This window comes from Simochromis diagramma, unplaced genomic scaffold (assembly GCF_900408965.1).
Source record: "Simochromis diagramma unplaced genomic scaffold, fSimDia1.1 OVJJ01000603.1, whole genome shotgun sequence".
Lineage (NCBI taxonomy): Eukaryota > Metazoa > Chordata > Actinopteri > Cichliformes > Cichlidae > Simochromis > Simochromis diagramma.
Window position 1 is genome coordinate 19,721,294 of NW_024387414.1, and position 18,199 is coordinate 19,739,492.

The window sequence follows — 18,199 nt, forward strand, 5'->3', positions numbered from 1 at the left end:
GGCGCTTTTGCTAAGACTCTTTGTGACATGATGATTGGGAGACAGGCTCAAATTCCCTATGAATATGTATGCAACTGTTTATGCCTCTAGGAGGAAGAAAAAAAAATCAAGCACGTACTTGACTGGTAAATATTTGTAAAAAATCTTGAAATGCTTTTGGCAAGGTAGGCTATATATCTGTTTTGTTAGGGGTAGATTATTTCTTTCCAGTGTGTGGGCTTGGACTGTCAGTTCATACTATCTTAAAAAGGATTATCTGATGCACCTAGGTCTGATTTCAATTTGAATAGGTGTGAATTTATTTTGCAGTGCTCAATATCACATACAAATAAGTCCCCCATAATCCAATTCCACCCTCATCCCCCCCCAACACCATAAAAAAAAGGATGAAATAAGAATCTCATTATACTGTCCTGCTTTATGTTGGCTTGTTCCCTCACAAACAATCTTCTGAATTCAATATCAGCGTGTTTGCTCGCAGCTCTTGAATGGACACCAATGTACGTGAACGACAGGTGATATTTTTCTAATTTCATAAGATTCAGGTACAGAAATTCATCTCCGAGCATTAATTCATTTTGAAATACCTGCACCCCATGCCTTATTTACTGCCCCTGTGAAACTGAATTCATAGTGATTGAATGTGGTGCTATGAAATTAGATTGCATTGTGTGTGTCTCTGGCTAATAATTCCAGATGGGATAGCGCCTCACTCTGCTTGACATGATGCACCCAGAAAGAAATATGGAAGCAGAGAGGGAAAGTTGAGGTTGCTTAGATTCGTTCGGCCTCGGAAGCACAATGAATCAAGCTTTGCTAAACCTTGGGAGTGGTGAGGACCAGTGTAATTTGCTGTGAGAAGTGTTCTCAGAGGAGGCATGTGTGGTGCTCGTGGCCCCAGGAAGAGGCCTGGCCTCTTTCGTGAGTACGGTGTGATGTGGTGATAAGATGAGGTGCCCTGTTTAAGAGCTTGATTAATGATGTGGCATGAGATGGCCTCTAAGCATCAGATACTGTTTGGCTTTTCTGAAGCACACTTGTGTTTAAGCAGGGGGAGAGCTCCCGGGGTGCTCCACTTCATCTTTGCCCAAACCTCAAATTACCAACAGTGCTGTCAACACAGCTCATCTTTACTCGAGGCATAATGGCGAAGATCACAATCAATTTTCACAAGTCCATCGGAGCAGGCTCCTTCATTATGTTTAAAAACCATTCACACTGATTGATCCACGATGAGTGCATGGTATTGATAAATAATTAAAAAGCTCTCAGTTTAATTTGGGGGTAAGTAGCGGACGGAGAGCGTAGGATGGGGGTCGGGCTGGGGTTGTGTTAGGCACTGGACTCTCAGTTGGTGTAATGAAGCCTGTTCCCCTGCTGTGGCACGCCCAGCCGCAGCTCCCCGTCTACCTCCCCACTTTGTCACAGTAGGCGCACAACCAGATGGATTTGTCTGCCATATTCACAGCAATCAATGCAATTTGGCTTGAAAGAAAATCAATAAGATGTGTCCACTTATGCTCAGAGTGTTCGGAGAAGATCCTTAGTTGGGACAAAGCAGAAAAACCAACATTTGAGATTTCCAATGTTCTTTGAAATGTCCTTTTGATGATGGGGGCACTCTGGATTTTCTTTTATTAGTATTATTATTAAAGGCATACATCTCACAGAAATCACAACTACAAGAAGAAACGGCTACCACTGTTATGCAAATTCACCAGACCTACCTTTAAGTACATTTCATACTGATTAAAACTGATTTGCTCACTTTTTGAACTATGTTTAAAGTCCATAAAACCAAACATGTTAAACTTTTTGTTTTTCAGGAGAACCTTCCTAAAGCCCCCAACCAATACCACATCCCGACTTAAATCTATTGCAGTATGCTTAAGTGCAATCACAGACAGATTACTTTATAAAGCTATGATGAACCACAGTCAATTTATGTTTTCCCACTTAAAAAATGTGTCATTAAGCAGACAAATTGAAAAAAGATCAGTTTAAAATTCACTTAAATTCAATTTTATTTATATAGTGCCCGAACAGTTGCCCGAAGGCTCTTTATACTGTAACGTAAAGACCCTACAGTAATAGAGAGAAAAGCCCAACAATGAAGTGGCCCTCTCTCAGTAAGCACTTGGCGACAGTGGGAAGGAAAAACTCCCTTTTAACTGGAAGAAACCTCCAGCAGAACCAGGCTCAGGGAGGGGCGGCTGTCTGCTGCGACCGGCTGGTGGCAAGGAGAAGATGATTATGATGATAACTAATGTATAAACACATGGTGATTAAAGAAACACTCAGTGCATCAGAAGAAACGCCCAGCAGACTAAAGATTCATGGTCACCTGATCCAGCCTTAACTATATGCTTTATCAAAAAGGAAAGTTTTAATCCTAATCTTAAAAGCAGAGACAGTGTCTGTCTCGAGAATCCAAACCGGAAGCTGGTTCTGCAGAAGAGTGACCTGATCGAGGCTCTGCCTCCCGTTCTACTTTTAAATATTCAGGAACCACAAGTAAGCCTGTAGTCTGAAAGCAAAGTGCTCTACCGGGTTAATATGGTGCTATGGGGTCTTTAGGATAAGATGGGGCCTGATTATTCCAATTGATCCTTCTAAGTTAACTTCAATAACCACTTCTTCCAAACCATCAACGGGCCTGTTAGATCTCATTCCTTCAAGACTGCTCAAAGAAGTCCTACCATTAATTCATACTTCAATCTTAAACATGATCGGTCTATCTCTGTTAATGGGCTATGTACCACAGGTCTTTAAAGGTGGCAGTAATTAAACCATTACTTAAAAGCCATCACTTGATCCAGCTGTCTTAGCTAATTATAGGCCAACCTCCAACCTTCATCTCAGAAACTTCATCTTTTATCTCAGAAACTCTTGAAAGAGTAGTTACAAACAAAATAAATCTCTCTAGAAACTTTTTCAGCCCTTTCCTGTAACGGATTAGTAATGGGTCTTACTGTCATCATTTACTGGTAAATATTACCTAAGACTGGTCTCCTGCTTTAACTCAAACTCATTGTCAATGTGGCTGATGACCTGCCTGACATGTTAATTGTTAACTTGTCAGGTCTACACTGTTATAAAACTCCTTTAAATGTTCATGTGGACTTCACATTGATGTTTGAGTCCTTGCTGCCTTCTTTACAGTACTTTACAGTAGTGCGGCAGATGCATTTATCGCATGGGCTCACTTTGCCATGTAACATTTTACACTGTTCGTTCAGTTTACTGTTTTCTGAAAGCGTGATCTCTAGTCAGACAGTCCTTATGGCACAAAAAGGTTGGTGAAAGAGGAGATGCAAACGTAAATGTTTCCTGGCTCAAAATATGGCTTTGTTCCTCAGCTTTGAGGGCTTGTCCACTAACACGCTGGAGATTTCTAAGCATGTCTACTTTTAGCAGTTATTTATCAGCAGGGTCTCTCTGTGGTCAGTTTTTGCACATGGATGAAGAATAATCAGGATCATATCAACTTTGTGTCAAAATTAAGCACCGAGAAAAACTGGAAGAGAAATGGAGATTTAAGATCTCCAACTATTTCCCCCATTAAGATGACAGATGACTCCTCTGCACCTGTAATGACGAGTTTTGACATGTTAGTATATATATCTGTAAAAAGCCCAGATCCTATTCTAATGGTTTAACGAACCCGAGAAAAGGATTTCAGCTTCTCCAAGGGTATCCCTGGTAGGCTGATAACCCTCACTAACGTCTGTTGCACACCCAGCAACTATGTTCTGGAAGCAGGCCGAAATATGACAGAAACCTCTAAACAAGGGTTATTCCTAGTAGGCCTTCAAAGGGGGAAGGAGTTAAACACGTGGTCTGCTTAGATATTAATCAGAAAAAAATGTCATCTACAATAATTTAAAAATAAATCTGGCTTCAACCAATGCACAGTACCCTACTACTGGGAGGGTTAAAATGAAAGAAAAGCCAATGTGGTGTTTGTGTGCTTGAGCATTTAAGAGGTGTCAGTTTCAATACATCCCGGCACTGATACTTAAAAACTTAAAAGACCATTACTGGACAGCTGAACACAATTCTTCCCAAAAAATAGTTGATGAAGGTGTTAAAGAGCACTTTCTAACACCTGACTCAGAAATAGATGTTCAATTAGATTGAGATTTGGCGACTGCAAAGATTATTTTCATGTGATTTATATCATTTTCATGCTCATGAAACTACACTATACTACACTAACTTTCTATATGGATAGAAGCATCGTCGTCCAAGAAGAAACCACACACAAAAAAGTTCCATCCTGGTATAAAAATGATCATTCAGATTAACTTTGCATTGATTCGCAGTGATAAGTGGACCTAACTTGTGTCAGACAAATGTCTCCTGAAGGATAACAGACCAAGTGGATTCTCTTAATATCTGGGTGAAGTTTTGTTGCCCGTTTGTTATCCAATTTAAAAAGCTTCCAGAAACTTGATGAAACGCGTACAAATTGTGTTAATTTTGATGGTATTGTGTCGATTGATATTTGTTAAGCATTTCTGGAGATGAGCGAGTGTGAAATCTTGGAAAGGAGAAAATGTTGCACTCTGGGGTTCTTCGGCTCATGGGGAGGGTTTTTAATGCTCAACCCAACAAATCCTCCATGCCCCCCCCTTACTGCTATTGCCACCTGGCTAAACCAGTTAACACTGCAGGCTTGAGGTCATGGCTCAGTGACCCTGGTGCAGGCAGCTCCTAGAGGTGTGACATGAGGCCTCTTGTGGTGTCTGTCCCCCAGCCTCGTTAAATATCACTACAGGCCAGTCATGGACTCACACCTCAGCTGAAGAGCTTGATGACTGTAAATTCAGAAACAAAGCAAGGTCAACTCCAGATGGCAACACAATAACAGGGCTATACAGTCAAACTGGATAACTAAACATGTTGTTAGCCTGCGTGTGCTGATGCACACGAAGTCTTACAGTTGCCATGTATTGCCATTCTGACAACTGAAAACACATGAAAAAAAAGATTATGCTGTGTCACACTTTTTAGTGCTGATATCTGTCTAATTGATGACTTTGTGCCACATCAATCCATTATGCATAATTTAACATGGATCAAGTCCCCCATTAACATAATCACCCATTGGATATTCTGCATAGTGTGACACACAGTAGTGAAGAGCAGAACACCAGCCTGAGAAGGAGTGACAGGGGAGATGCACCCCGCATGAGTTGGCAAACACAGCCTCACTTTCCTTCACTTTCACCCATTCTGACACACACACACACACACACACACACACACACACACACACACACACACACACACACACACACACACACGCAGTACAGCCTGGGATGGGGCTGATGTTAAGATGTCAGATCCTTATTCGCTTTAAGCGAATAGTGGGAGTCCAGTCTGAGCATTCTGTGTTTATGCGGAGCTACATTTGAATAAACAGCCACACACACACACACACACACACACACACTGAACAGCTTGGAGAGTGAGGGGTGTAGAGCTGCCTGCTTAGACGTTGCCGTTTGCAATCACTAAGCAGCTTTAGTGTCTCCTACCACAGTCCTGATTTAAAATTCATAAATGCTAATCCTTCATAATTTACAGTTTAAAAAGCAGCCCTGCTCACAGGCCCTGTGGCCACAGCTCTGTCAGAGTAATTATACCAAGGAGCTGGGAATGGACTACTAGCAGAGACTTTCAACAGTCAAGGAAATCCCCTTCACTGGCACCAGACCCAATTACTCCAAATACCTAAACAGATTAGCAAGTCATTTTCCAGTTCAATCTGGACATAGGTGCCAAATCAGTGTTATACTTTAGTCAGGTGGGTAAATAGCATTAAAGTTGGGACATGCCTGTTTCTTATTACTGGGGACCATATGCCGAATAATTTTATTAGCCATTTCATTAAATTTGGCCTCAGCGATTGTCTTTTACAAGGTTACCAGCCTGCCTCTCTTCCTCTGGTGTCAGAGGGTGATTTGCTGCCCCCTTACTGCTCGCCGACATCGCAGCGTGCACTTGTATAAACTGTATATGTGAGTGTGTTTGTGTGCGAGCGTCACCGATGAATGGACGCCTCTATTTGGTGAGGTGCCAATTTCTAAACCAAATTCTTTGTCCTTGCAAGGACAAAATGCATTAGTTTAGATGTAGATTATCTGTGATTCTTTCATCCAAGGTCACTAATAGAAAGCCATTATCAAATTGGTCTGATTTCAGTGTAATGGTCCACAATGACACCACAAAACCATTAAAGGTCCTATGAAAGGGCCCTGCTTTACATGTAGAAGCTCTCAGTGCAAAATGGCTTACCATCCTTTTAAATGCATAATTTAGTAGCTATCTCAAATATTGATTCATCTCTCATCCTGGTATACTGTACAACGGTGAAAGAAGTACAGACATATATAAAACAAAGGGGTGTTTAGCCATTTGTGGCTACAGTGTTCAACAACCCAGCAGATTACATTTACTCCTACAACGAGGAGAGATACACAAAGCAGGATTTAATTTTACATGACATCAACTGCCTAGATATTGAGTTGTGGGATAGATGCATTTTATTAGCTGTTATTATTATCTTATTCCTTACACAGTCAGCTTGTATAAGTGCATATTTTGATGGCAACTTATTTTCTCCGCTAATAAATTCAATGTTTATTCTATGAAATGTCATAAAATGCAGACAAATGCCTTTTATCCTTTCTCAGAGCCTGAGGTGATGCATTCAAATTGGTCCAGTAAAAAAACCTGAAGATAATTTAATTACTGTCAACTCTGACCACAAAAGACATTAAACTGTCACATCTGAGAAGATGAAAAAGATCTTTTTTTTTTTTTTACATTGACTGATCCTCAAAATTGTTGCTGGTTAATTTTCAGTTCATAAACCCATCGGGTAATTGATTAATAGCTGCGATACACAAAAACTGACATATAATGTGCTCAGTATTTCATTTTCAGCTCTTAATTTCCGACTGCAATTTTTTCGTGACAATTTCTTCTTTAAACCTGTCAGATATTTCTTTGTCCTTTTATGATGGCCATAACTGCAGATGGTGCCTGGGCACTATATCACAGTGACTCTCATCTCTAAGTCAAAGAAATCAGGATTCTATTACAGCAGATTAGGACAAGCAGACTGGACATCATGTCACAAAACCCAAGCTTTAAAGTGCCTCTGTTTTTTTTTCCATGTAACCGTCAGCCATCAACACTGACTCACCCAGCGCTCATATGTCTCTTCCTTTTCTTTAGCACTCTATAACTCTAGATACAGGGCCACGAAAAACTTCTCAGTTGTTGTTTTTGCATTTTTGAAATACAAAAAAACTCAAATATTAATATTAGACCAATATAACCTGAGTAAATACAAAATGCAGATTTTAAATTATTTTATTGATCATGGGGGGAAAAAGTAATCCAAACCTTTTGGTTTTCTCCATTTTTGGATAATGGCTCTCACTGTGGTTCACTGGGGTCCCAAAGTCTTTCCAGATGGATAGGTCTCAGCTGTTTCTTTAAATCATGTCATGATGTTTTGCCTTGTGAGATCTTTTAGCCTATTCCTTTTTCACTTTGTCAGACAGCTTCTGCGTAAGTGATTTCTTGATTCAACAGGTCTGGCAGGAATCAGGCTCCGGATTTCAAAAAGAGAAATGTGGTTATTCACAGTTAATTCATCAGTTAGGTCTGGAGAACTTTTTTTCACCCTTAATAAATGAAATCATAATTTAAAAACAACATCTTGCATTTACTTGGGTTATCTTTGTCTTTTAGTGGTATAAAATTAGTTTGGTGATCTGAAACAAGTGTGACAAATATGCAAAAAATAAGCAAGGAATGTCTTTGCATCAGGCAGGGGGTGAAGTTTTTGCATGGTGATGGCATCATGCTTGAGATTACAGTATTACACTTTGGTTTACATGCTCTTCACAAGGCTTACGGACATACGCTAAAAGCATTTTTAAAATGCAACAATAACTTTATTAATCTCTCGTGGTGGATTAGGAGGAGCGATGTTTGAATGAGAGATGATGATATGAAGTAGCAGTGAAATAACAAGGTTTGTATTTCATCTTCATTGTTGATTATTTAAATTTGAAAATTATTTCAGAGATAGACAACAGAGCTAATACATGAAGAAGCTGCTCTTTCACCCTTTTCTTGCTTCGCAGCAAATTGCATATTACTGTTATAATGATTAGTTATTTGCTTTTGAGCACAGTGGATTTACTGCATCAATGATCAATGGGGTGTTTAGATATCACTTTACTCAGGCTGGCTCACCATGGTAACAGACGCTACATGTTTAACCTGCTTTCAGGCGGGTTAATTTTAGAGTGGTAGATTAAACTTGTTGGAAACAAGGGAGTCACCCTCTCAACAGATGGACGAATTCATGCAATGCAAATTTTAAGCCGCTGCACTAAAAATATTTGAAAAAATAAAATAAACCTGCAAAGATTTGCCAGGGAAGTTTTCATACACACATCCACAGCTCTTCTTGTATGCTTGTGCAAATGTGTAGTCGTAGCATTGCAGAAGAAATCCCTCCACTCTACACCACATACAGCCTAACTGTATGCTACCTGTGCAGCACCAGAAAATAAAGTTAGTGATATACTTGCATTTATACCACACTTTCTAGTCTTACTGACCACTCAAAGCACTTTAAACTACAAGCTACATTTTAACCATACATTCATGCAGTCCTTTATTCTATGCACTAGCAGGCACTTTATCTGTTTTACATCCACAGCCTGTTTAGAATCACCAATTCACCTATCATCCATGACTTGGACTGTGGGAGGGAGCTGGAGTACCAGGAGGAAACCCACGCAAGCACAGGGAGAACATGCAAACTGCACACAAAAAGGTCAACCAGCAACATATCCTTCATAAAAAGGTGGAGTACCCACTATGATTTCATCCTCTGGGTTTTACCTCTTTCGAAGCCTCAGTTGTGAAACTAGAGAAACTGAGAACATCGCATGCTCGCGTGTTAGTGACTTTTGAATGACTCAAAGTAGCAGAACCGGAAGCATACTTTGTATTACAATCTATTTATTCTAAATTAGATCACATTCTACACAGTCCAATGCAGTCCTGTGAAAAACACCATTACTGCTTCCACAGAAATTAAGAGGATAACCAATAGCAGGCTGTCTGGAGCATTGAGATGTGTGTTAAACAATGCCAAAAATCTTCCATGAAGTGCACATCCGAACAACCCAAGAGCTACATCTCAGACTCTACAGGCCTCAGTTAGCGTGCTAAGTGATAAAGTTCATGACAGTACAATTAGAACAAGTACAGCTTGTTTGGACTTGCCAGGAAAAAGACTCTTCTCTCTGAAAAGTACATGATAGCACAGCTGTCAAAGGTTTACAAACTTGGAACCATAAGACTTCTGGAGTATTGTCCTTTGGATAGATGAGGTCGATATAGAAATATCTGGCCACAAACACACCACACTAGCTGTTACGCACGGTGGTGATGGAGTGATGATTTTGGACCCTTTTTGGGCATTTGCATATATTGAGTCAACCGTGATCTCCTTTTTGTAACAAAGTATTCCAGAGGTTATTATTCTATTTATTTATTATTCTAGAGCCTATTTTATTTCAGGCAGACCCTTGAATTTATGCATTTACAGTTACAACTCTTATTATACTTATTTTATAAAATAATAAAACAATTTCCAGTTATCAGCCTTTGAGAAAGAAACCTCCAAATTGAAGCCTTTTTGATCATGTAATAAAATTTCTATAACTTCATTGCATATTCTAGGTTTATATTTCAATTCAATAATGTTATTTCTGTACCGATGTCAGGTTATGTCAACAGTACTATCCTGTCTCACTTTATATATGGCTTTTCTCCTCTGCTGATGTGGCTCATGATTGGATAAGAAAGCTACTATTAATCCAGTTAATCAGTGCTCAAAAAAGCAATGTTAGAATGACAACACAGCTGCACATGCTACGGTATATCTCCTCCAAACCACATCATAGCTTCTAATGTGTCAGGTTTGTGGCGCAGCAATTTCACAACCAAATAGCTCGCAGGAGAGATAAGAGTTTCATTACTGCACGAACAAATCAAAGGAAACAAGCAGCCTCATTCATAAAACAGATTTCAATATTTCACCTGTTTTAATTTAGGTGTTCAACAAAGCAACAGAGAGATGGAAGACAGAGCAAGAAATAATGGAGAAGGTGGGTATAAGTACACAAAGACAGCAGCACTCCAAAGGATATTGCTTTTAGTTATTCTAGTTGTGTGCTAAAGCCTGCACTCTGTTTTGTGCAATTTTGAAAAATAAAATCTAATCAAAACAACAATGCAAGAATAAAAGAGCTGCCCTAAGGCTCAGTCTTACACTTCAGCCGAAAACAATATATTTCTAAGTAATTTTAGCTTTGAAGCCAACCACAGTGGCCTAAGCTAAATTCATATCTAAAGTTAACTCTTCGCACTTTTCAAGGCCACAGAAGAACGAAGAGAATAATGGAGCATTGCTTGTTTTTGTCAGGTTTTATGAGCTTATTCCTCTGTGTGCCAACTCACCAGGCGCTATTAAATTATTTCTGCTTAATTTAACAGCATGACAAAAATCAGCGTTGGAATATTTGTGCGGGGTGGACGTGAAAAAAAGAAACACCTGTAGTTTGGGGGGAATATAAACAGTTCCAGATAACATTTTAGGCTCATAATGTAATGTTTTGTTTAACGCTTTGTCAACAAGAGGCACTGATTCAACTGCATGTTTATTTTAAAATTTGTAGTGTTGTTGAGCCAAAGTGCACAATATTGCACAGGCGTGTTATTACTGTCAAACCCTTGCGCTGTATAATGGCCGTCCACAACAACAGCTGCCGTGTGTTTCAGTTACCTATTAAGCCATGGCCTCGAATACACATAATCATCTGATGTAACAAGGCCAAAACAACTAAATTTTATTTTCGAAGTGTGCCTGCTCTTTTTCCGCTCATCATTCAGCCTTGTATGGGACACAAAAGACACAAAGCGCCAAGAACTGCCAAGAGAGTCTGCACTGACAGGGTTTAATAGATGAAAATAAGGGACCGAGGAAAACTGCCTCCGGTATCATCGCAAAAAAAAGATCATTGTTTCATGTCAAGGGCCGCACAAAGTGGCTCACTACAAGAAGGCCCGGTTTCAGATATTAAGTAAAGCAGATGCTCTACTCCAAGACGGTAGCTCGAGTGCGTGCGTGTATATATGCTCACTGGCTCCTTTTCGCAGAACTGTCTTAATTCTTTGTCGCGGGGATGCAACAAGGTGCCGGAAACATTCCTTTGAGATTCTGATCCATATTGACATGATAGCATGACACAGATGCTGCAGATTTGTCAGCTGCACGTCAATGATGTAAACCTACCATTCCACCAAACCTCCAAGGTGCTGTAATGGACTCATACCTGGTGATGATGGAGGGAATTTGAGTACAGTGAACTCACTCCCATGTTGAAGAAGCCAGTGTGATTTGATCTGAGCTTTGTGACAACGGTCGTTATATTGCTGGAAGCTGCCATCAGAAGATGTGTACAGCGTGGGCATAAGAGTATGGACATGGTCAGCAACGATATTGACAAAGGTGTTGCTTAAATAATCCCCAGTTTACTTCAAGGAGATATCCCTCACACCATTACACCGCTACCATCTCAAGGAAGGATGCATCCATGCTTTCATGTTGTTTATGCCAAGTTCTGACCCTACCATCCAAACATCACAGCAGAAATAAAGACTCATTTGAGCAGGCAACACTTTTCCGATCTTCTATTGTCCACATTTGGTCTGTATGAATTGTAGCCCCAGTTTCCTGTTCATTGACGACTGGAGTGGCACCCAGCAAGGTCTTCTGCTGCTGCAGCCCAACTACTTTAAGGTTGGATGTGTTGTGCATTAACAGATACTCTTCTGCGTACCTTGTGTATAACAAGAAGTTATTTCAGTAACTGTTTGCTTCCTGCCATCTTGAAGCAGTCTGGTCATTTTTGTTCTGACCTCTGGTATTGTTATGCACACAGTGTGCTGGCACATCTATTATCCCCCTATTATCTTTTTGTCATCCTCATTAACCTCTCTCTCCTCCGATTTATTCCCAGCACTGATTGGCTGCAGAAGGGTTACTGGCATGTGCATGAAAAGAAGAGAAGTTGGAGCATGGAGGTTGATGGTTCGTGACTTGGTCCCTCTCTGATCCTTCCTCATCTCCATCAGCATCGGCATTATCCCTCTGTTACTTTTTTCAGACCATTATCTGTAAACTCTAGAGATAATTGTGTAGGAAAATCTCAGTAGATCAGCAGTTTCTGAAACACTCAGATCAGCCTGTCTGGCAGCAACAATCATGTTTCACTCAAAGCCACTTAAAACACCTTTCTTCCTCATTCTGATGCTCAGTTTGAACTTCAGGAGGTCGTCTTGACCATGTGTAAATCCATGTGATTGGCTAATTAGATATCTGCATTAAGCAACAGTTAAACAGGTCTATCTAACACACTGGCACACGAATACTATTACAATTAAGTTACTAATGCTATTTTCTAATATTACTAAAGTTACTAATGTTACAGCTAAAGCATGATTTAACATACGGAATATAACATATTTGCCAATCAAAGTGCCATAACTGATATTTATGACAACATGTAAACACGGTGGCACTGTGCAGAGGCTTCCATGTAGTGATGAACCTAATATTTCAACCAGGAGGTAAACAGGACCAAGAGCTAAAAACCACAAAAAAATTATTCAGTTTGCTGAGAAATTAAAAATTATAAGGTGATCCGTCAGTGTACTGTATAAAGAGACGACAGTCTTGGTTTAATTAAAAAAAAAAAAGATTAAGAAGAAAGGGAAGGGGAGCTTTGGCTGTCCAAACCCGACTCTTTAATTTAGTACAAACTGTACATGAAAAAAACACATTTGTAAACAGAGGTGTGTGAAAAGCAATTCACACGCCTGCTCTTTTTTTTTTAGGTCTCTGGAGCACACTAATTGAACTAATGCTAACAGACATGAATGGTATATAACAATACACCGATTTGGTGTTTAGTGTTTGCTCTGAATATGCATTTACTGCTCTTTCATTTGTGGAAAATGGCATTTTGCATCCTAAAGCATCAGATGACCAAGTTTAATCACTACATAAAAATCACCACACTGATCAGTCCTGTTGGTAGCGTCCTGAGGTAAAGTCTGTTGGCTGGCACGGCCTTTGTTTGCAAGGTTTGGATGTATGCATTTTGCTCACTGTACTGGCCAGTATGTTTATTTCTGATTCCATCCCTGGTTTGACGTTTTCTCGTTAGAATATTTTATTTGAGATGACACCTGGAATTAGTTTTCGGTGCATTACAGTGCAACGGCGCCATCAAAAGAGCACAAATACTACTAATGTGGCTTACATCGACGTTCAGTGCAAAAGACAGTGCAGATGGAGCTCCGCTTTCTGCAGGGCTTTTCTTTGATCTAGTTAGTCTCTGAGCCATTAATAGACCCATCACTATGGAAAAAGAGGGAAATTATTACACATTTCAATAAAAGTAATTGGTCCTTATGCAGACAAAAACAGCCACACATTTGCTGTCACTATGTATACGAACGTGAATGTAATTACCTCACTCGTGCAGTCTCTCTCCCCCTCTCTCTCCTGCACTCTCGGATGATTACATTTTCTGCCTGTGTTATCTGCAGGGAAAGTGTGCCGCCGTGCTGATTAACAAATAGCTGTGATGAACCTCACAATGTCCAGTTAAGTCCAGTTTGATATGCTGTGTTTGTGCAGAGAGCTGAGGTGTTCTGGGAACAGAAAAACTAGTAATCAAGGGATATATTTTTTACAGCAAGAGGTCCAGGTTTTGCTATTATATTTTACGTTTTATGCCATGTTTCCTTTGCAGTATAGTTTAATGCTGAACATCCAACCTCACATCATTTCAACATTAGGATCAACCAGCACGGCTGCATGTGTAGCAGGCTATCCAGAGCTGCACAGTGTGACTCTTATAACATAATTAGTCCATCTCTCTAGGAGGGTTTTGGAAGCTTTACCTATATGCCAAAGTAAAGTGCAGTCACTTTGATGATAAAAGGGATAAAAAGGCAGCGATAAGGTGGAATGTTGAGCAGAGTGAGGCTGGTGTGAGCCAGCCAGCGGAGGTCTAATTGGATGAAGGAACCCTGTTGCATGAGGCGTTCTTCCCCGAGAGTGCAAAGACATTATGAAAACCTCCCACACTGCTTTCAGCTGATTCAATTAATTTATTTTTCTGTTAAACTGATGGAAATATTGCCTCTTTTCCAATAAATGTCTGACAGCTTTAGCGCTGTGACATGGCTTGAAGTCCTTAGCTCTAAGGGATTAATTGTGAATGCGTTTTCCTTCCGTCACCAGTCCTGCCCTCAACCTGATCCCAAAAGCGTCTGGAAATCAGGCCAGTCTCCATGGCAGGCCAGTTCAGGCTCACCACATGGTCAAGATCTCATTCAGCGTTATAATTCCCTTCTTCCATGTTTGGTGCTGTGGCTTTTGTTTTGACTGGGCTGAGAGTGATCCTTAACTGATCGCCATGCCTCAGTGCGGCTGAGGAAAAACATTGGTTCAAACAATAGGCAGAGGATCAGAGAGGTGGGAGAGTGAATAATGTGTCAGGTGCTCTGAATGAATTAAAGTGCAGTGCAGGGCTGTGGAAATACCTCTGTGTGAGGCCCTAATCAGCTGCAAACAAGGGAGTGAGAGAAGAGGGAAAAAAAAGCTTTCATTCCTGTAACTAATCATTTGCGGTTTCCCAATGCAGTCAGCCAACGCCAAAGGCAGAGACTAATAAACTGGGAGGCTGTGTAGATTTATAAATGATTAATTAAGGGGCCTCTCATGGGAACTACAGCAGCTATAAGCAAAAATATTAATTAGTTGAGATGAGACTTAAACTAACAGGAAAACATTCCAGCCATGTTGGAAAGCGTAGGGTGGGGGCAGCTTGTTTGACTCTGGGCTGACAAAAAGGGCCCCTACTGCTGCGCCACTGTGAGGTGAGGGAGGGGGTCTGTTTTGAATTTGGCTGGAGGATAATGAAGAGTTACATAGAGTGTCAGACAGAGACACACAGGTCCTTAGTATTGAGTTGTAAGGAGAGATGACTGAGTGACTGAGAGGGTTAGGATTGGGTCTGAAATGAGTTCTCAACTGCCTCAAGTGACCCTACCCCCCCCCCCCTCAAACACACACACACACACACACACACACACACACACACACACACACACAGAGCCACATTACCATCTCTGGTTGCCTCTCTTCATGCCTGCCCTTCAGGGAGGTCTCTAAAGCCTCTCTTCTCTACTTCTTTTCATGAATGTCAAGATGCTGAGTTTAAAGTCTGGTAGATTAAATGGGACACGTTTAGTTTATTCTGCGTCTAATGGCCTAGGTAACTTAGTAATTTCATGCAAAGGATCTCAATGTCACAGTGCTTGCCAGCTTCCAGAAAAGAGTCCTGTTATTTCCTGTCCCTGGGAATGCATCCACTGGTTCACCATTTTCCATTACTGCACCATCATCCAGGTAATGGAGAGATAGTGAAGTTAGCAACAGGACTTCATGGCTATTCATAGTTTTCACGTGATGTTACATCATTATAGGAGCATCCCCTGGAGGGCAAAACAAATGCACTCTTCCACTGTTTAGCAAAAATGCCAAAAACAGTTGTTTAATCGGATCCATTAATGACTCGACTCTCAGTGTTCTTACAGCTGCTAGCAAACTGTAGCGAATGGCACAGCATGCAATTGCATTTTTGGGAGGCACAGTGATGGAGTGGTTAGGACTGTAAGCAAAGCAGGAAGAAGTTTCCTGGTTTGAGTCTCCTGGTTGGATGGGACCTCTGTGTGTGGGCTGCATGTCCTCATGGTGCCCCTCTGTGATTGTGGTTGATTTATAATTCTGCTGTGAATCTTTGTGGAGCCTACGATGTAACCTATGCAAGCGGCTGACCCTGTTGCCACCCATCTTGTTTTTTGTTTGGTGAATTATTTGTTAATTACCTTGTCATGTATGGTGTTATTTTTGTGCCACTATTCTGAGCGCACGTAAAAAAAATTTGAGCGCACATAAAAAAATTTTGCAGGTGCAAGTGTTGTAGTTTGAGGAGAAATTTATTTTGAGCGAAGAAAAGTTGAATTTGAGTGAACAAAATTCATTTCTGCGTGCAAAAAATGTATTTTAGTGTTTGCTATTATCCACACACACACACAATAGCAGCCCCACTCGCTCAGTTTTTGCATTTGCACTTCCTCGCAACATGTTGCTCGCGCTCTCAACATTTCTGCCCGTGCGCTCAACTCTTTCTCTACACCGTTATATTTGTGCTACAAAACCAGCCAATCACAGACTTGAATGCAAAAAAAATCTGATTGGCTGGTCTGGACTCCAATCAGCTAGAAATGATGAAATACAATATCCCAGAATCCATTTCGTCTAAAACTCAAACGAGGCAGTGGCGAAGGAACACAGAGTGGTGGAGTTTGAAATATTACTCTTTCTGGGTCACAAAATAAACTTTTAAGATATTTTCATGCGAGAATGGTGCTGTGTAAACTTCAAATACTTCAACCTGCAAAATTTTTTTATGTGCGCTCAAATTTCTTTTATGTGCGTTCAGAATAGAGGCACAAAAATAACACCATTGTCATGTCCCAGTGTTTTCACTGCAATTCCAGCCGCAATAGAGACAAATAAAAACCTTCCTGGATCCCTGTTCTTAGTTGTGTTCAAGAATCTTTGGAGGTAAACATATTTGCCTCTCAAGTTTTTCCACTTCTTTCTCTCATGTCTAATAGTCTCATGATTTTTATTCATTATGTTGAAGCAAGTGATGACTGATGAGTATTATTCCTTATATTGCTGCCATGATTATTTTAACCCTTTAAAGCCAAATGTATATTTGATACATGTGTTTTACATCATCAGTAGGATTGTTTTTTCGCCCCCGCAGGAATGAAACAAACTGCACAGGACATTTTTAAGCAATAAATTACAAAAAATGCAGGATGTAGCAAATATGATACAAATTGGATATATACGAATTAATATTAACATTTTTTTCGGACCATAAGGCACACCGGGGCGCACCATCGATGAACGGGTCTGTTTTCATGCATAAGGTGCACCGGATTATAAGGCGTATTAAGCAAAACAAAACAGTCAGATAAATCAAACTTTACTCAACTCATTCTTCTTGCTTCCTCCACTTCAGTACCATTGATTTATTAATGTTAAATTCTCTCGCAGCTGCTCTATTCCCATGTTGTTGCAGTATATTAATCACTAACCTCGTATTGTGGGTGGATTATCTCAGTCGTTCTCCTGACTGAAGTTTGGTCCATTCACAGCATCCTGCCATGCGATTGCATTTGTCCCTAACCATTGGGAACCCTCACGTTAACTTTTATTGAATCCAAACTGATTCCAAAATGGAAGCTGGTTCCACAGAAGAGGGGCCTTCAAGCTGAAGGCTCTGCCTCCCATTTAAATACTCTAGGAACCACAAGTAAGCCCAAGTCTGAGAGCGAAGAGCTCTAATGTGGTGATACGGTACTATAAAGTCATTAAGATAAGATGGGGCTTGATTATTCAAGACCTTGTATCTGAGGAGCAGGATTTTTAATTTGAATCTGGATTTAACAAAGAGCCAGTGAAGAGAAGCCGATACAGGAGAAATATGCTCTCTCTGTCTAGTCACTGTAAGTACTCTTTCTGCACCAGTTTGGATCAACTGAAGGCTTTTCAGGGAGTTTTTGGGACATCATAATGATAGTAGTAGAAGTAGTCCAGACTAGAAGTAATAAATGCATGAACTAGTTTTTCAGCATAAATCTGAGACAGGATGTTTCTAATTTTGGAGATATTGTGCAAATTGAAGAAAGCAGTCCAACAAATTTGTTTAATATGTGCATTGAAGTACATATTCCTCCAAGATTCCTCACAGCGTTACTAGAGGCTGAGGTAATGCCATCCAGAGTAGGAATCTGGTTAGAAACCGCATGTCTAAGATTATTAGAGCCGAGTACAATAACGGCAGTTTTATCTACATTTAGAAGCAGAAAGTTTGAGGTCATCCAGGTCTTTATGTCTTTAAGACATTCCTGCAGTTTAACTAAGTGGTGTGTGTTATCA

The 18,199-nt window shown here is 40.3% G+C and overlaps 1 long non-coding RNA gene across 1 annotated transcript; it reads left to right on the forward strand.

Annotated features, from left to right (window-relative positions):
* The first annotated feature begins 2,114 nt into the window (after positions 1-2,114).
* Positions 2,115-17,722, forward strand: LOC120721487. The gene is made up of 3 exons (XR_005693172.1): positions 2,115-2,525; positions 8,005-8,011; positions 17,591-17,722. It is a non-coding gene; the product is annotated as an uncharacterized LOC120721487 (long non-coding RNA).
* The last annotated feature ends 477 nt before the right edge of the window (positions 17,723-18,199 follow it).